This window comes from Harpia harpyja, chromosome 13, assembly GCF_026419915.1.
Source record: "Harpia harpyja isolate bHarHar1 chromosome 13, bHarHar1 primary haplotype, whole genome shotgun sequence".
NCBI lineage: Eukaryota > Metazoa > Chordata > Aves > Accipitriformes > Accipitridae > Harpia > Harpia harpyja.
Window position 1 is genome coordinate 30,832,886 of NC_068952.1, and position 20,059 is coordinate 30,852,944.

Consider the following 20,059-nt stretch of genomic DNA (forward strand, 5'->3'; position numbering starts at 1 on the left):
TGAAAAAGAAATAGGTATTTTAATATCAATGTCAGTGAAACTGCCTTTGAAAAAGCGGTTTCTTTTCCCTGTGATTCTAATGTCCCAAGTTCCCGTGAGTCAGAGGAGGTGAGAGGTAGGGCCTGTACATTTATATTGATGTACCTGGCAATAGATATTTTAGCTATCATTTATGGAGAATACACAAGATCAAAACCTATCCTCTTTCAAAAAAAGATGAGTGAAAGTTTTAGCTAGAAAAGGAAGCGATGTTTGTCATTAACATTTCCTTCAGTTTATGTGGGAATTAATCAGACCTGTGAGCTTTTTGAACAAACGAATGAACAGAACATAGGCTTTTACAATTTTACTAGCTTCAGTTTCCCTTATGCCTTGTTCAGATTTCTAAGACAGGAAATTTTAGAGTATTCAAATGAAGTGATCGTTATGTTTGAGTGCTCTGAGCTACAAAGAATTGGAGAAAGTCGCTTTTTTATAGTAATTCTTGTGAGTTTTGCTGTCATTGTCTTTGAACCCTGTAATTGTAGATATCATTGTGTACTGTCGGTCTTTTTCAAAGATCAATATTACAACTTCTTGCTTTTCTCACTATGAATGTTTTTTTTTTCCTCATTCCATGTTTTGGTTTGCTTATTTCCACAAATTCTGATATTTTTGTTAGAATGTCTTGATTATGACGTGGTGATTGCCAACTCTGTTGCAAGTCTTTCACCAGCATTTAGGTTTGTTGTTTGGTTTTTACATCCAGGAGGGCTAGGTAAATCTTTATTTGGTTCTGCATTCCTGAAAAGAGATAAGTTAATTTTAACATTCAATCAAATTTAGTTGTCTTAATTTTATGTTGAAATGAGCAGACCTTATATGAACAGCAGATTCATGGTATGTCCTGCTTGTGTCAAATAGAAGCTAACTGATAGACTAGCTTAAAAAAAGAGACTACTCCAATTTCCATTAGTTCAATAATATTAATAACACAGTAAATGGAAAACGTATCTATATTAGCCTTTTTCATGTCTGCTGGAGAAAAAAAATTACTGTTACCTACTACCATTGTCTTAGCTGAGGATAAATGTATCATTAAGCTTTGCTATGCTATCCTGGAAGATCTGTCTGCTAAAACCATTAATCTCTTTGTTCATGAGGCACTGGCCACCTGCATCCTCAGAAATCAGTCAGAATTGATTCTTGAAAGGGAACTGTCATCATCATTTGGACATGTATATTCATGAAGATAACTAATTCTTTTTTCCCTGCAACTGGTCAGATTTGTCTTAGAAAGTATGCCATGCATCTTTTTTAATAGAAATGTTCCTCTTGTGGGAAAGCAAGCAGTAAATATATGAATAGCTCAGCCAAGTTTTGAAGCTTCTTAAGATGGAGAACCAGAATACATTTGGCTGGACAGACCCAAACTCCCACTTGTGGCGTCTGTCTGAATTAGGCAGAGGAGGGTCCAAGCACTGCTCTGTGGTTCACCAGCTAATAAACTGAGCTGATTGTTCCTAAGCAGCAAATATGCTTGGAGCCCGAGCCACGGGCAGTAGCAGCATGGAGAGAAAGCACATATATAGCCTGTGGGGCTCTGGAGCTTCATGCGTTCCTGAGCCTGCCTTCAGCTTACAAGGTAAGCATAGGCTAGCCTCTTCTTTCCAAGGCAGATAGTATGCGAGAGTCAGACTGTCTCCAGGTCGTGGGCTGTCCTACTAAATGTGAGAGGCAGTTGCTATTGCACAGAGAAGGTAGAAGAGCCTTGCCTTTTCAGCAGACTGAGTGCTCAGAACCCCTGAGCTGTGCCCCCATGCTATGCGGGCTGGTTCCTGGGGTCAGGGTGAGGGATAATTTGGGTGTCAGCCCCAGGATATACCTGTTGATATACTGCCCAGGAACCTTTAAGGATGCTGCAGTTCCTCAGCCCATGGTTATCGGTGTGCATGGTGTGCCCTTTCTGACTTAAGCAGCCCAGGTAACTGTCTTAGTCTCGACACAGTGGCATGGGTTTATATGTGGTTGCTTGAAGTACTATACTTGCTCATGCATATGGTCTCATGCAGTGGGTTTGGGGGTTTTTTTTGTACTAGGAACCATAATATGTTACAGCACTGCTGCATCTCAGCACAGTTGTTGAGACTATTTCTGCCAGCCAGATTATTCTAGCACATCTTTCATTTTTCTAGACCGGCATGCATGGACCCCCATTGCCTCTTCTCCCCATTTCTGAAGTACTGTAGAAAGCAGCTTTGGTAGACCTTTTTCAACCCAGGGGTGCATCCTAGAGTCCTCCCTACACATCATTCCTCTCCAGCAGCCGTCCCTACTGATTAACAGAGGAGAAAGTTGAAATCTGACTTCAGATTTGAGCTGATGGGGTAAGATAAATCATAATTTATGTGGACAGGAGAGTGGAACTGAACTGATGTAGAGTAAAATAAAATTAGTAATTTGCAGTTGCGACATTAGTACAGATATCTGAGCTAGCTGTGAATCTGCAGGTTTGTTGCCACTGTTAAGCCTTTTTTTGGCATGTCTTCGCTATCCTGACTCTCTTGAGCTAGCTGTAAAACAGGGTAGCTTGATTACAGAAGCAGTCTAGCAGCTGCAGCATGAAACATGAATTGATTTACTGTGCCAACACATAACACACCTAGAGCTGTGGTGACAGGAGCCTCTGAGTGCTGAGATAATGTACATTTGCTAATAATTGCTGCACTTTGGGAGTGTTATTTAGTTGTGAAATTAAGTATGCGGAAATGAGGAAATACTAGTCCCAGAACGTATATTTATGACAGACTTTAATTACATTATCAGATTCTATATTTTGCGTGGAATACCTGTCTGGTACTTGCTATAATCTTACCACATTAATCAGAAGTTTTTCCTTCGTATTGAATGAGAATATGTCAAACATTTAATGCCTAAGGCAGATGATACTCATTCAGGGGATATTATTTCTGCTGGTAATGGCTAGAATATTTTTTTATCTTCATATTTAATGTATGTCTCCAGGCTTTCTTTATTGCACATCTGCCAGATCCTGCACTGAATGCAGAATGATTAATTTCCTCATAGGCTTTTCCGTGGTGCTTCTTACTGTGGTATCCAACTGCTCTGCACATACAGTATTAATGAATTTCTTTTTACAACATCACTGTTAGGTGAGGTCGCTTGCTGTTTCTGTCTCTCGGGGACAACTAGTGATTATTAATGGCAGCACAGGCACCAGAAGCCAGACCTGAGCATTTGTTTTCTATAGGCATAATTTTAAAAAAATGTATATTAGTAATTTAAAAAAATCAACCACATGTAAGTTCTCCCAGCTCATGTTGTCAAGATTATTACTAAATAGACTATAAACTATGATGTTATTTTTATAGGACCTTTTGTAATATGCAGTCCTAGGGTGTGAAGTCTTACTTCTCTATAGTTAATGTTAAAGCTACATTTCACTTTCACATATGTATACAAATACTATGCATATACGTATATGACTCTCTTGTGAAAGGTAGGTCTCCCTGTAGGCAAAATTTGGCTCACTGTGTAAACAAACATGTTCTTTTTTTATCCTCCTTGTGCTGTGACAGTAGCTTATTAATGCTTGTTTTCAAGGTTACTGTTTTAGCCTTTTCTCAGCTGTGGTTCAGTTTACTAGGTTGAAACATTTCTTGTAACCCTCCCACTCCTTGCACATAATTATATACCAGTCTTTGTTCTTCAGTAATATTTGAATAGTATCGTCTCCCATTAGCAGGTTGTTGTATCATTTCTTACGTGTACAGAATCTAAATCCCTTACTAATTACAATCTTATTTTAGCTGACAGCGTTAATGTTTTTAAGACACGCCAATGGATTTCCTTTCTTCAATTTGCATTGCTTCATTCCCTTTCTATTTGGTTTTTTCCCAATACTCCCTTTTCATGAATCATTTTTTCATATATTTGCAAGGAATGTTTTTTGTTTTGTCAGTGCTGGCTAAGGCAGATATGAAAAAAGGAGTCTGTCCATGTCACAATGTGATTTAAAAAAAACCCAAATCAGCTAAACTCAACTAATAGCTATTGAATGTTAGCAATGAAACTGGAGAATAATATAAAGTCATTGTGCTAGGGCAGGATCTAATCACGAGATCACATGTGCAGCTGTTACTCACTGAGCAATTTGTGCACATTTGCCCAGGATTACACTCTCTCTTACGCAGATACAACCAAAACCAAGAAAATGAAGAAGTTATATTGTTGCAGGGAGACAAAGAAATTAGTAGAAAGTGGAGCTTTAGAAGCTTTTTGTGCTTTTATTTGTGCGCTTTAGATTGCAAACACTAGCAGATACCATTCCATGACAAATTAAATCAGTTTATGTCTGGGCAGCTCCATGATCCCAGGCCTCCTCTTTGCCCTCCCCACCGTGTGTTGACCCTGCCTTCTTCCTTGCACCAGTGGTTGTGTGGTAAGACAGTTCAGGGTGCTGTTTTGGCTATAGGCTGCTTTTTTTTTTGGCTGCCTTAATTGTCATTTGCATTAAATTTCTGCATTACTCAGTGTATGATCTCACAGGCCTAAATGCTGGGTACAACACAGAGATAGGAAACACGTAGCTGGGGTTGGCAAGGGAGGTAGGACCACTGGAACTTGGTTTGGATAGGATTAATCTGCCATGGCACCAGAAAGCTCAGAGTTCATGTAACGTCTAGGGACTTTTAGTGGTTTGGGGTTTTCCTGTACTTCTGTTTTAATTAAATTGTTGCACAATGGACAGCAATAATGAATATGATTTATATATCAGATGAAATGTGTTTAGTCCCATATTCTGTCTGCTTCTGTTGGCACACTTGGGGTGCTGCATAGTTTTAGAGCTGTGATGCTTGTGGGACATGAATTCTTACCTTTGGCCACAATTATGTTCCCTTTCCCTACCTAGTTGGGGGGGAATGGGAAGATGATGTCATATTTTTAACATATTATAGAAGAACTGAAAAACTTATGTTACATCATAGAAAAAATTGAGATCACCTGGGAACATCAGTCCAGTTTCTCCTTACGAAACAAGCTGTGAGTTAAGCATTTTTTGTAACCTAGAGCCTTTGTGTGCTGCAAGTCCTAGGAATGTGGAGTTCACCATTTGGGAGAAACTGCCATTTTCTCTGGAAAAGATGAAGCTATAGGAGTGAGAGACGGCATTTCCTGATAAGTTTCTCTGTGCCTAAAAGATGTTTTGGGTTGTGGGTGACTTGGGTTTTTTTGAAAGCCACTGGTAGGGTAAGCCTTGATGACATTGATTTACATTCTGCACAGAATATTTGGTTTCAGTATTAGAGAAAATGTTCCAAATATGGGGACAGTGGACTGTGAGCAGATTATGAAAGAGCTATCACTGGCAATTTTAAGAAGAAAGTAGGCAAGCCCCTGTGAGGAGTGGCTTCGTGAGTATTTGGCTCTGGTGCATGGGAAAAGGTCTAGATTGGTTTCAAAGCTGGTTTTAATAGTTCCATAATGATTTGGAAGGAGAACATAAACTTACGTGTTTAAGTACATTCATATCAACATAAGAAAGAAAGAATTTTTTTACAGTAACAACAATCATTTGCTGGAACAACCTTCCCAGGGATGTGGTAGAGTCCCTGTTGCTAGAGGTTTTCAAGATGTGACTGGACAGGTTGCTAGATGATCTCATACAGGCTCCCTTTCCCACAAAAGATTGGGCCAGATGATCTTCTGAGGACCCTTCTAATCTGGCATTTCTATGATTCTAAGTAAGCCTTTAATTCCTCTTCATGTGAAGATAACATTGAGAATCAATGTAAAAACACTGCAAAGACTAAAAAGAAAATACACTCTATTCATATAATGGGAGGCTGGAATGCTCAAGCTGCATCTTGAAGAGATTTCTGCCTGTCCAGATGGCCAGTTTTTGTACAATGTGCCATAAAAATGACATAATCTCATGCATGCTCCATAGGAGTGTAAAGAGTGCTCTTCAGAGCTGAAGTTCAGTTGATGGTTTTATATAAGGCATTGAATTGAGTTGTAGCTCCGTTGCTTTCTTCATCAGTCTTTCCTAGGCTGGATTGTCCAAAACTGTGTGAGAGGGAACAGTGTTGAAGATAGAATAAGCTCCTGCTCTTTTAAAATTCAGCAGTACCAAAAACAGACTAATTTTTCCCTACGATTTTTCAGGAACAAGTAAGCGGGATCCTTTGAGAGGACCAGTAGACTAGGGGTGAATCCTCCTGAAGGAAGCAAGTAATTTGGATCTGAGTTTTACAGAGTTAAACAAAGGTGGATGTGAACAGGGGGAGAAATTCCCTCTTCCTTTCCTTTCAGATTTTAAACATTGACATTTTTCTAAAGCCCTGCCTGAGCCATACCTTAAAATATGACAGTGTTCAGAAAGCAGCTAATGAAAATTGTACTGGCAAGGCCTTTGACATCTGATTTTAAATTAATTTTTTTATTTTGATTTATTATGAATCATGCCTTTTCCCTTTTTTATTATTTTTTTATATTCCTTGGGTACCTGCAACAGAGTAGATGCATGCTTTGATTTAGATTTTATTAGTTGCTGCTGGAGAGTGTTACCTGATATTTTCTCAACAACTTTCAGCCTGTGACAAGCAATCTTAAAGCCAATTCCAAGATGAAAGATCTCATTATGTTCTTTACCTCTTAGAACTGCATAATAAGTTTGACAGAGTTCTGCATAATGAGAAACACCAAGCAGAATTTCCGAAACTAGTTGCAACCATCTTAAAAGAAAGAAGCAGGTATCAGTTTTGCATCAGAGATTCAAGCATTCGTGTATCTACCTAACATTTAGGCAACACTAACGTGCAGAAGCTCCTGCTTGGTTGGGTTTTGGGTAAACATCTTTCTGTTTAGGCACCTAAATTCTCTTACCTCAGTTTACGTTGCTAGGTGTGCACACATCCACTAACATCTTGATAGCAAGGAAATGTTCACCATTGGTTTTATGCCTAAACCCCATGAGAACTCGTATGCAATGTTTCTCACTTGTTTCCGTTGGAGAGCTAGATCCTGCAATGTAAGGTAAGCCATGTCCAGCCTTATGAAACATGGCTCAAAAGAGCAGGTGGGTAGCATTTTTGTTACATCTTAGACACACATATAGATACACAGAATGTCTTTGACACAGAACGTCTGTCTGAGTTGCAGAAGTTTAGGTTAAAAATCCTGCTCTGTCTGAAGGTTTCTAAATTGTCAACTTGAAGAAGAGCTGTCTACCTGACAGGGCACCTGAAAGAGAGCAAAGTGTTTAAGCTAGTATTGAAAATCTTAAACTTCGTAAAACAGAGTTTGCAATCACAAAGGATTGGGAAGTGCAGAGGGTATTCTGTAGTGGTACTCCCTCGGTCCCTCCCATTTGATCTCTAACAGTTTGCAGAAAATCTTCTAATCTCTGTCTGCATTTAAAGATGACTCTGTAGTAGTCACATATTCATTTGGGATGGAAGAAACCTGGCTTCCAGTTCCTGCTCTGCTTCTGCTCCTTCTACTGCCACCAGATATATTTTGAAAGAAATGTCTTGCCCTTATTTGTGAAAGAATTATTTTAAGCTTCTGATTGTAGGACAGGATTTTGAAACTTCACTGGAGAATCGATCCTTCTGTGTGATTCCAAATGAGGGGCTGGGGCAAACAACATACCTTCCATTGGTATTGCCTGCTTACCTAGTTTAGATATCTTTTAGCTCAAAAAAAAAAAAAAAGCTACTGATAGTCCAGTTTTTATTACAGGTTCTATAGGAATCTAGATGCCTAATCTGGGAATAAAACTTCCACTGGACACACAAATATCCCCAAATCAGGCACAATGTGAAACAGCTTATTTTCTCTTATGAATGTGAAGCGCACCAACTTTAAGAAGATTTAGGCATGGCCTACCTTACAGAGTTCTCTAGCATGAGAGAATTAGCAGTATGAGGCTGTCACATCCACAACCAGTAGAGGAAAAAAACAAAACAAAACAAAAACCAAAACCTCACTATAATTTAAATTCTGAAGGCAACCAGGGCTTTGGGTTGTACTGGCTTGTTTTGCAAAGAGGGAGAGGAAAAAAGGTTCACTTAAGCCAAAACCACTGTGCCCATCAGAGCCAGATATGCAAGCAATAAATTCTAATTCTAAGCTCTGCAGCATCTGTCTGTGGACTTTACTTAGAAGTAAATACCTTCACTGAGAGGAATGGATGTGTTCCCAGAGACAGTACCCTCCCATTGGTAATGTGTACTTCTGCATTATAAAATATCAGTCACATGCTTTCCAATATCTGTAGTCATTGTTTCAAAGACCCATAGGTAAATAATATTACATTTTTTCTTGATGAATTAAGGCTAGATGTCCTGTAAGGCACTTTTAATATGTTAGGTGTTTAGTAGAAACTATATCATAATTCTTCTGCTTTGAAATTTGTAATTGAAAAAGTCTTTCACGGTAAGTTGGTCAGTATTTTAGTACATAATTTCAGTTTGCAAATGTCTTTGCATTTGAGTCTGTTACTAATGCCTGTGTATTTGTGGATTTGGCAGAAATGGGCACTTTCATATTTCATAAGCTCCAGAACAACTATGACTGTTGGTAATCCAGCCATCTTGTGAACAGCCAAATTGCTTTTGTCTAGTCCAACATAGCAGGTTCGTACCACACGGATCATCTCCAAATCTTGCTTGATAGTTTACATGCTGGAATGGATTCTTCCTGTATGGCAGTAGTTTGTTTGAGTCACTGATGCTTTTCAGTACAGAGGAACCAATAACGGATGGCATTAGCAGAAATTAGTTATGACATTTTTAAAACATATGGATAGCATGCAAGTTCCTACCTACAGTTGCTGGAAGAGCTGGTAAGAGCTGCCAGGGCCATCTGAGCTCAGAAAACATTTGTTAGGTAGCTGTACTCCCTTTGCAGAAATTTTGGCACCCCATGCTTTCTCTTGTATGCGAAAGCACTAACACTATCTTATCCTGAAAAGAGATGAAGGCTAATGGTCCTACATGGGGGTCCAAAGAAAGCAGGTTAATTTATTGTCGGTGAATTTTGTCTTGTCCATTCATGTGGTTCCCACATGTTTCATATCCACTTGAAGCCTGGCTGTCTTCCTAGAACTGTGCCTTGGTCAGTCACAGCAGTCTTGCTGGTATTAGTTGGTATCTTTTTGATTGCTACTGTTTGCGAGCAGGCTTCAGCCTTCCCAGTGATGGTGTCTCACCTTGTTCAAGTGTTTTTTATGTCATCTAGACAGAAATGCAACTACAAACCTGGGCAGCTCTGAGAAGACCATCGTCTGAAGAGACATGACAGAGACACTCGGATCTCTAAATGTTATGAATTTTTACACAGCCTAATGGTTGGAAAGTAAATTACATTAAGCTTGTTCTAAAGTAGTTCAACTGGAAGAAAAGTTCCCAGAATGGTATGTCTACGTTACTCTCCATCCTTTCCATCTCTTATTGCACGCTCTTACAGAGTGATTGTCTCTAATGCTTACGCTTGAGAACAGAGTGCATTCAGCATCTTCTCCTTCCTTCAGACAGAATATTAACTATATATAGTGTGCAAATATTAGTAGTTATGTAGTGCAGAAATTGACGGTCACTTCAGTGACTCAAAACAGATCCCTGCTCTTCATGCTTTTAATCTCAGTAGTCATGTTTGCATAAAGTAATGGGAAAAATACCAGCAGAGTTATAGGACTACATAATATCTATACTAAGCTTCAAAATCATGTCAAAAGAACATTATGATGGTTGCGATGTCAAGCTTTCAAAAACAACATTTCCTGAGGAAAGGGTCCCAGCAACTGTTCTCAGCCATAAGACAATGGCAACAGACTGAAGGTTGGTCTTCTGCGCTGCTGGGGTCAGCAGAACCGCACACTTACGGAAGGAGTATAACAACTGAAACAAGTGGAGGATGACATTCCCCTTACTCTGTATATCCTTTTAGCAATTTGTAGGTTAGGAACTGCCTTGCCATGGAGTTCAGCAATTTGTTGTGGTGTTTGGATGATTTTTTTTTCCTTTAATTTGTGCAATTGCTTTTTAATCTATTTGTATTTTTGTCATCCACAAAACACTACGCACAGTAGCAATGTATTCTGCAACTTCAGTATCCATATTTCCTCAAAATATTTTTGATTCGATTTATGTAGTTTTACATTTAGCTCTCCTGAGTTAAATTTTACTTTTCTTTTATTCCTTCCCTCTCTTGCCTTTTCTCTACTTATGGAAGGATACTGTTTTATCTCTAACATTCTTCTTTAGCTTCTCTTTTAACTCTCCTTGCATCGTGTCTTGGGAGAGGGGCATTTGGTTTTTCTAATCATATACGTTTATGCTGAGCCTCTACTAAAATGTTTTCTAGTATTGCCAGGAAACCAGTAAAGATTTTTTCTCTTTGGCCTTTGATTTTCTCTTAGCATACATCCTTATGAAGGTCTTCTTTCTCAAATTAAACATGACCAGAATGGGCTTGTGGGATGCAGATGATGTTGTTACAAAGATAGCGAGCTGGAGTACATTGTGGTCATCCTTACAGGGGCTTTTTGATAGTTGCAGCTTGAATCAGTACTATGCATTGCTCAAAATAAATCAAGAGTAGCTTCTCAGCTTGTGCGTTCTCTAGTTGGTCCATGAAACTGTCATTTATGGTATGTAAAAATGTATTCTCTGTATCATGTCTTTTTGTACCATCAAGCAGTTTGTAGTTACGATACAGACTTTAGTTGAATATGACATAATCTTCTTCCCACTGGACTATCAAATTCAATGCACAGGGATTCTTATGCTCATGTAAGCATGTATAGGATATTTTATTTCACGATCATTTTCATTGTGTTGTCTCTTCTTTCGCTTACTGAACGCTGGTCAAGACCTTATCTGGTGACAAACTTGTTTCCTTTTTTTTTCCTGTGGTATTAATACTGAAATAAGAGTGCTTCATGAATATTCAAGAATAAATGTTCATGATGCTCACAGGAAATGGAGGAATAGCTTAGTTTCTATTTTATAGATGAAGAAATAAGACACAGGTAAGAGCCCAGACATTCACTTAGTTTGATGTTAGTTTGTGGCACACAATCTTGTTGTTTTCGTTGTTTTTTTTACAGGTATTTATCACTGTGTAGCACTTAATATGTATCAGTGTCATTGTGAATAAGATTAGACCCCAAGGGCTCAAACTAAGTCCTCAGAAAATGACCTATGTGCCAGGCCTGCCCTACCCTCTCTCATGCAGAGTGACTTTGTGGAACATCAGCTGTGGGATCCAAATATTCTGGGTAGTTTCAAGCAACTTAAAATAAATATGAGACTATCCTTTTTCTCTTGAATCCTAGCCTTATTTGCTCCATTCATTTTGTCTTTTGTAATGCAGAAGAGAGAGGTCCAACAGCAGCAGTCTTTATTCCAAGGACCTGATCGTCCCGCCCAGCAGAACTGTCTCCTGTGCTTCATATGACCCTGTTAATGTCTAAGTACTGCTTTCAGTTTGATCTTTCATTGTTTTCAGGCAGGAGTTGCCTGCTTGCCTGTGCATTCACTATACTTGATACCAATACGCAGCCATGTTCACCATCAAATCTTTGTCATTTCCAGTTTACGTGTGTTTTACAGTGCGAATCTGATCGATTTTCCTTTCTGTCTCTTGTCTTGCTGCCCTACACTCTCATCCCTCAGGCTTTCCTGGATGTGCATCCAGCTAGCTGCTTCAGATGGGCTTCTGAAGTAATGGTAGCACTTTTTCCTGCAGCTTAGAGTGAGTGTCTTGAAGGGATTGGCACCAAGTCCACGATGTGGTTATTGGGACTAGAAGTGCACATGCTGCTTTCTGGCCTTGCTTTCATAGGGATCCCAGTGTGCAGCTGCAAGCAGTCCAGTTACACAGCCCCTGGCCTGTACCCTGCTGCCATCCCAGATGGCTCTGAACTGGTCCACCTCTCTCTCTCAGTGTCCTCGAGCTAATTCTGTCTGTCCTGTGTGGTTTGGAGAAGAAAGAGAAGTCCTACAGACCTGGTTCTCCACCAGTTCAAAATGTCACAGAGGAGGAACATAGCTTTATTCCTGTCCTTCAGAGACAGTTGCTGATATTTGCACTAGAGAAATGAGATGATACTTGTGGTCTAGTCCCTCACGGACACCAAAATCCTCCGTGACTTCAGTGTGCTGTCACTTCTGTTGACTGTATATTGCATGTGTCCTTCACCCAGCTAGTAACATAGAATCTGTGGAGTTGTGGTTTCCTTTTGTCTTATTTTCTACATTTCATATAGGCTGTTTGGAAGAAAGTCTATCTGTGTTAAAAAGCTGCTAACTGACAAGCTATTGATTTGTATCCCCTATGTATCTCCTCAAATCCAAAGCATTTTTCCCTTACGTGCTTTTTGTTTTTCATCAGTGCGCTGTGTGGATTTTTCTGCTTTTGACATTGGGGCATGTCCATTTGTCTCTTTAAAATGTCTCCATTTTAATGTATGAAGTATCTGGGTGACCAAACCAGAGTGCTGAAGCCCTCAAAAATGCATCAGACAGGCTGGTCAGAACAATAACAAATCAAGCATGAGACTCTTCAGTTTGCTACAGCAGAGCTGCAGTGTCTATTCTACATGCTTTCTTTTATAAGAGACTGTAAATGTGCCTTGTTCTTTTAAGAACCTTAGACCCATGGTAAGAAACAAAAGCTCAGCATCAGTTGTTGTTTGGGCTAAGAAAGCAAGAAGAAATTCCCACAGTCCCAATCTGCAACACCCATCAGCAATCTGTCTACCTTTGGGTTGTATATCATGAGTTAACACCTGCAGGAGTTCTAACACATGCTAAATAAAATAAAATTAGGACCAAACTGGGCACTCCAAAATTGTGGTTAGCCTTAAAAATCCTAAGAAAAAAACATTTTTTTCCTTTCCACAAATTATTTGTAAAGGCTTGGAGAATATATCATGCTGCCTATGTAGTTAGAGAATAAAGCATGTTCCTCAAGTAATTGGAGAGTGGGGGAGTGAATGAATAACTGGATGAATATATGTGATAAAACAATGAATGAGTGGGCAAGGGCAAGAGTGAAATCATGAACGGAGGATGAAGTGGAAGAGAGTAGAGGAGAGGGAGGAAGAATGATGTGGGGGGAAAGTAGTAAGGAAAATGAAATAAAAGGGAGGAATGAATCAGATGAAAGAGAAGGAGAGACAGAAAACTGAGTAATTCATTTAGGAAAAGATCAGAGAAGAATGCTGGCAAAAGGCAAAGCATGTTCTTGGTGGGCTTATGGCAACATAGATGAAAGGAGAAAAAAATAATTGGAATTGAGATAGTAATGATCTGAAAAAAAAAAATAGAAAAGTTAAAGCCTAACTTGGCAGGAGAATAGGACAGGATCAAAGAAAAGAAGTAGGGAAAGATGCTGAGAGACAAGTGAGAAGAAGTAGTAAAAGGAAATGACTGTGCTGCTGGCAGACTCAGGTTAGTTCTGGCTGTGCCTCTGCTTTGCTTGTATGGCCGTGGCCAGGTCAGCTAGTGCTCTTGGCTTTTGGTAGCCTGGAGATAATACTCTAGGGCTGCTCAGAGAATCAGTTAATGAAAGGGGAGAAAAAAGATCGATTCTATTATGGAGGTATTGTAAAAATAAAAAGCAGTAGCTTAGGACCAAATAATACTGCCCTCTGAGGAGGCGTGCTCTGTCCTCATGTCTTTGCCTGCCTGGCAGTATGCTTTCTCACTTTCCAGAATTGAGATTTCTCCTTCACAGGAAGGAACCAACAGAACCCAAAGCAGAGCTATGAATGTCTGAGGACCACATTTTGGGAATGATTGCACAAATGTTGTTATTGTTAGTCAGCGCATTTAGAAGTGCCTGTTGCCAATACTAATGGTTTAAGAATATATAAATACCAGAAGGAAATCAAGCTGACAAGTTAAAAAGGGAGATAGGGATAAATAGTCACTGCATTTTTTGGTAGGGATTTAGCCTTGTTCATTCATAGAAGGTTGTGATTCTAATTCCTCATGTGTTAAAATGAAAAATTGTCCCTGAATTTTTGGATGTTTCATCTAGGAAGTATATAAACAAACCTAGTGCTTCATAATGCTAATCCAAGAAAAGAAAAGAGTCTTTGAAGGGAGGTGGGGTAAGCAGTGGGTGAGTTTACTAATCTCTCAATTATATTTAAAATAGCTTTCTTTTATAGTAAAAAAGTATTCAATTATGATTACACAAAGAAAGAAAGCCACAATCCAACTTTAGTAATGCTTTTACTGATAGTATTATAGTTTTCCTTTAAGCAGTAATATGCTTTGACGCCTGAATCAACTAAGAAAGAAAATTACTTTTCCCAATCTCTAAAGCAATCACTTTTACAGCTTCATCTAGTAAATGAGCAGCCTACTCTCCAATAATGAAGGGCGAAAAAAATGTGGAAATTTTTAAAAAATATTCTATCAAACTTTGTTGTACACTAGTTATCTTACAGACTCTACTGAATCATCAGACTCACAAACCAGATTTATACTCAGAAAATGCTATTTAGAGGAATGCTGAGTTCTGCTAAGGGGAAAGAATTGAACTGATCATCAGTACTCTCATTATTCAAAGTTTTATTCAAAATAATCTATGACTATAGATATGAAATACCTTAAATAACTCAAAAAGAAGTAAAAACTTGATTGAAGAATACTGATGTCAGAGTCAAGTCAGTGCAAAATGAGGATTTCTCTCATCTGCTGCATCAGGCAGCAAAACCTGTTAAAAGAGGCACGAAATGTTTGCTACTTTCAATAAAATTGTTAGAGGGAAAGGAAAAGCTGTTTGGACCTTTTTAAGTTACACTAAATTCTTATGCGCAGACTCAATTTAATTTTTTTGGTTTTAAAGATAGTTTGAAATGGGAGTCCTAAACTTTGACCCAAACAGTAAGTGTTTCTATAGCAAATACAGTACAGAAATCACTGACTTCAGAGGCCAAATCAAGGTGAGAAAGTGTAGAGTTGAAGCATGTCTGCTTTCCTGACTTGTTTCATGTAATGAACTGTAGTGTTGGCTGCTTGCATTTGTGGGGTACTTGCTTATCAAATATCTCCTGGGTGGCAGCGTGTGCCTCCCAAGGACATGGTAACATGGATATGTCTTTGTTAAGAACAGAATAGACATTTTCCCGTAGAAAATGCAGAATGTAAAATTCTACAGTAACAATTAAAAATCTTAAATAAAAAGTCAAATACACACCACAGGGTTTAAGAAAAAGAAGTGGAGAGAAAGGAGAGAACTATTACAGTGCAAATAATAAAAACCCATGCGGTTAACAAGGTTAATTTACTTTTAAAAATCATGTTGTGATATATTCTGTGTTAGAGAAAGGGGTATTAGGCTTCAAATCCTGTTTCTAAATACTGGGGGGGGTTAACATGGGCTGCACTGCATTTTCTGTTTTTTTCTTATGGAATTTCAGTGCTTTATGGATTTATGGAAGCCCTCTGTCTTGTGGGTGGAAATGAGAAAGCTACGAGTTTGCTCTGGAAACTGGATTTCTATGTTTGGAAGGACCAGAGGTCTGTAGTCATATGAGTTTCTTCCTTGTTTGTGGTCCAAAATTCTCTGCATAGGTTAATTAAACATGCCCACGTGTGATTAATCAACTGAGCTACCTGCTATTCACAGGGAAGCTCAAGTAGAGTGTGCCTGTGCTGTATCTATTCTGTGGGTAAAAGGGAGACCTTTTATCTCTACGCTGTAGTATTTGTCATGGTTTGCCCACCCTGAAATTAAGATGGACCTTTGGTTTTTTGTCAGTGAATCAGAAATTATGTGTAGCTGGGTGGGTAAGTATTACAAAGAAATATTGTCAGGCCTCTCTTTCATCTCTGCTGTGACATGGGGTGGGAAACATTTTGGTTATATGTCGATTTTTTTCTGCTACGTAAATCAAAAGGGCTCAGCAGGCAACGCAAAATGAATGAATGAGAGCTGTGACACTCCTATGCTGAACTCTGTCTACAGCAGGGTACTTAGCTGAGAAATCAGTATTTTGATTACTTGGACTAGCAACAAAGGCCAACATCTGACATCTTCAAAGCCACTGTAAGGGCGTATTTAGATAAATGTTACCTTGGGAACTAACTAGCTCCCAAGATATCATTGAAGTTAAACAAGCAATTGAAAGAAATTAATTCTGACCTTTCCTTTGTTCTCAAGAATGTGCCATCCTGCATCCAGCGAGCAAACTCTGCACACATATGAGGATCCCCTGACGGGTCTTTTCTGGATCTTCTGTGTCACTGTGGACCCGTGTGAGCACATGGAAAATGTCATCCCAAGCAAATGCCAGCATTGCCCTCCTATCTGCTTTGTTTGCATGAGGCAAATGGTTATGCAAGATAAAAGGCAAACAAATACTGGGGCTTGCCACCTGGAATTTCTGAGAGGCCTGATTTTGAGAGGAACGGAGGCTGCGATTATGTGGGCGTACCTTTAAATGGCAGCACTGGCATAAGCAGTTCCTGCATCTTGTTGCACCCAGCCACAAGCCACTCATTCCCGCACTTGTGCTGTGCCTTCAGCTCTGTCAGAAAAATTCTTTACCGCCACGTGGTGAGCTGGACTAGTGAATTGTTCTACGTATGAAACGACCATTTTATTTTTATTTATTTTTAACCTGGATCCATTTTCTGATCCAGCTCATTCCTTGGACCCTGAAAAAGCTACTTGGGCACAGCTGAGGAGGTGGTGGAGGGAAGAAGCGTTGCTGAAAATGAGATCTGTTCATGCCACTATTAGTGGGGGGTGGGGTGCGGTGTTTTTTTTAATTATGTCAGTTATAATTCTGTAATACTTTGTTTTCAGCCAGAAGGCTGGGTTTTGTAATGCTCATTTCTCACTATTTCTTTTTCTTCCTGCTCTCTCCTGTTCCCACACTCAGCTCTTGGCTTCCTCAGCTGTGTGGATAGAGCAGTTTCTGGGGCTGTGCTGGCTCACAGAAATTATTTTAATCCACTGAATGAGTGAAGAACAAAGCAAAAAACCAGTGGTGAGTGTAGAGGATATTTGTTTTCCCTAATCGTGCAGGACAGAGCCTGACAGCATGTTACAGTCTGCTGGGGAGGGAAGGGAACCAAGCGAGAAGCTGGCTCAGTGCCTGGAGAGGGGGCTGGGAAGCCAGCCGCCAGCAACGGAGACCTCTCTCTTCTCACACCCGCAACTCCGCAGGGAGATCCCTGACTGCAGCCCGTCTGCTCAGGGAAGCTTCCTCGTAGCAGTCTTTCCTCCAGCTCCAGCCAGGCATGGATGCGTGAGCTGGCTGAGGAGCGTGCCAGTGGAGATGAGCAGTGGCAGCACGCAGGGGGCAGAGGGTGTTTTCTGTGCGTTTTCCCTGAACCACCCATGCCACAGCCCCAAGCGCATGAGCCCATCCATTGCAAGTCCAGTGGGTGCTGCAGGCACCCGTGTCTTTCCAGACACAGAGCAGAGGGGGCCCATGGAGCTGCAGTCACAGATTCTTCTCCTGTGCACTGATTTCCTCCAAATTATCTTTGTGTCGGTGACCTCAGATGCTGTAAAATAAGGCAGTAAGCATTACAGTCATTTGTCATGAAAAATATCTACATCAGAAACAGCCTAATTTTACTACAGGCAGCATTAACTTTGGGGGCTGGTGTTGTTTCAAGAAACTGCGCGTGCACATAGTTTATGGCTGATTGTAAATTGGGAGTGAGCCGGAATTTCAGAAAGAAGACATGTTTGTCATGCAGGTAGTTTGAGTGCTACAGTTTAAGGCAGGCCAAGGTGGTGTGAACGCAAGTTGTATTGCAAAGGCCTTCTGGGGATTGCTTGGGCTTGTACTAGAACATAATTTCTTTGAGTAACTATAATTTCATTTTTTGTGTGTGTGGCAGTTGCGTATGGAGCTGCTAAAAGAAAAGGCAGCAAGATTTTATTGTACACTGCTTTTTTAAAAAATTACTATGGGCTTAGATTGATGAATAGTACATAATCCCAGAGTGGCAGGACTCAGTCCTGGTATTTTTTAAAAAGGAGAGGGGTGTGTGTGAGGAGCGGAGGGCAATGTAAACAAAACAACTGATTCAAAGTTAAGGTATTACCATCAGAGATTTCCCTAAAAGTCCTTGAGTGTTCTCTCTTTAAAATAAGTCTGTATCATTAATCCTTCTGGGGCCAGGAAGACTTTTAACTGCATTTCAAAGGCAATACTCCATAAAGAGCACAGAAATAGTAAATGGTCTAGTTTGTCTTTTAATCATTCAGAGACATAGTAAAAATAACTTCGTTGTCAAGTTGTGCATTCCTCTGCTTTTGTGCTTGTCCTCCTCTGAGTGCTGACAGGTCACGCTAATGGGGCTTCTGGAGCAACTCCAGAGTTTTTGCAATCAGGCAAGAAAAAAGCATGAAAATTCCTGGGGACATGATCCTCTGCCTGGGTCACTTGTGTCTGTCCAACATGAGACAGCTACTCCGCCACTTGTGAGCAGGGTATGGAAAACTGGATTTTTGTCTCAGTGGAATAAAAATTATTTTTATTCATGGGTGTACTTTGTGCTAAGGTTTGTAATTGAAAACAAATAAAGTGAAAGTGTCTATTGAAAAATGTAGGGAAGGTGACATCCACTTTATATATCTATACGTGTACACATTCATATCCTAGTGAGCAAATTGTATTTTAAAAAATAAGATTGGGACCTAGGGTTAATAAAGGACCTTTTGCTGATCTTTCTGGGTTAGCACATGATATTAACCGCATCTATATTGATCTGAAAACTCAGTTTAGCTGAAAGAATACAGCAGGTCTAGGGCACAATGGCAAGTGCCACATGTGCTGCCTCCCACCCATGTGGTAGCCCCCCAGAGAGGCCGTGCAAGGTGCTGTGCAGGCTGCTCAAGCACCAGCTGTGCTCAAGTGTGCATGTGCTTGTGAGCTCTAGGTTCATGGTATGGACTAGTTAAGTCTGCTCTTGACTCTGGCTTGAGGCCACCCTCCAAAACGTATAGATCAAAACGTGTATCTTTGTGTGCCAAGTGACTGTCAGCAGTGGGGTGAAGGAAAGAGGCCACAGCTCACATTCTCAGACTCCTTTTTAAAGGTCTCATTACTGGGAGTATTTGTTTGGGAATACACAGAATTAGGAGAGGGAAAAAAAACAGCGCTGTAGGCAAAGCATATGGACATGGTGATGAGGAGAGTGAAGGGATGGCAAGAATGGGGTAAGCAGAGAAGTGTGCCTGTTCCTACTGTGGCCAGCTTGGTGGTGATGTGGGGAACGGTGGCTGGAAGATGGGGATTGGATGTGGTGCAGGAGCATTTGTCAGGTTCAAACTGCAAATATACAAGAGAGCTGTAAGCAGTGTTGCTTTCACTGGCCAAACTCATTTCATATACTAGTGCTTCCTTGTATCCTGGGGTCCCATCTTCTTTGCGATCCCTCTACAACCTCCCCACTCCCTCATCCTACCAACAGCCCTGTGTAGTTCCCCCTGCCGCAATGTGCTCCCCCTTCCATCACCTGCGGTGCCTCTGCAGCCTGCACTTGACAAGCTCTGTGCTCCCAAAATGGGGAAGGAGAGGTATTGAAAAGCCCCTGTTCATCTCCTCCACCTTTACAACTCTCCCATGCCTAGCAGAGGGTAAAAGAGCCCAGCCTGGCTCCATGACCCTTTCTGCCCAGGGCTCTGCACGATGCGCAGTCCCAACACATGCCGTCAGACCATGTATCTCCATTTGTCTCCATCCTCTTTTCTGCTGCAGCACTGTTTCCTTCTGCCAGGGCTAACGAGGTCAGGGCTCTTGGTGCTTTTCTGATCCTTGCTCTGCCTGTTGTGAATCACTCGTCACTGTTGCTGCAGTTTACCAGATACCTCTTTGTGGCTCTCAATCCTTAAATCCTTCCCCTTTCCCATTTTTCTTTCTCTCTGGTTTTAAAAACACTATAGTGAAAGTAAGAAAGTTGTGAAGACAGAAGGCCAATTTTAGCCGTGGTACAAGCAAATGCAGCTTCTGTTTCTTGGGCGTTATGTTTGCTAACTCCAGAGTGAGTTTAGCCTGTAACTGGTGCTG

The 20,059-nt window shown here is 40.4% G+C and overlaps 1 protein-coding gene across 4 annotated transcripts in view; it reads left to right on the forward strand.

Annotated features, from left to right (window-relative positions):
* PLD5 (phospholipase D family member 5) overlaps positions 1–20,059 on the forward strand; it is a 203,845-nt gene that overhangs the window by 137,777 nt on the left and 46,009 nt on the right. Inside the window, exon 1 of one of the 4 annotated variants that reach the window (XM_052806207.1) lies at positions 2,270–2,366. The exons of 2 other annotated variants lie outside the window; for them this stretch is intronic. The gene's annotated coding sequence lies outside the window, so the exon portion shown is untranslated. Of the gene's footprint in view, positions 1–2,269; positions 2,367–9,355; positions 9,422–20,059 lie in introns of those variants that run through there. One more of the 4 variants, XM_052806208.1, reaches the window with a different exon arrangement.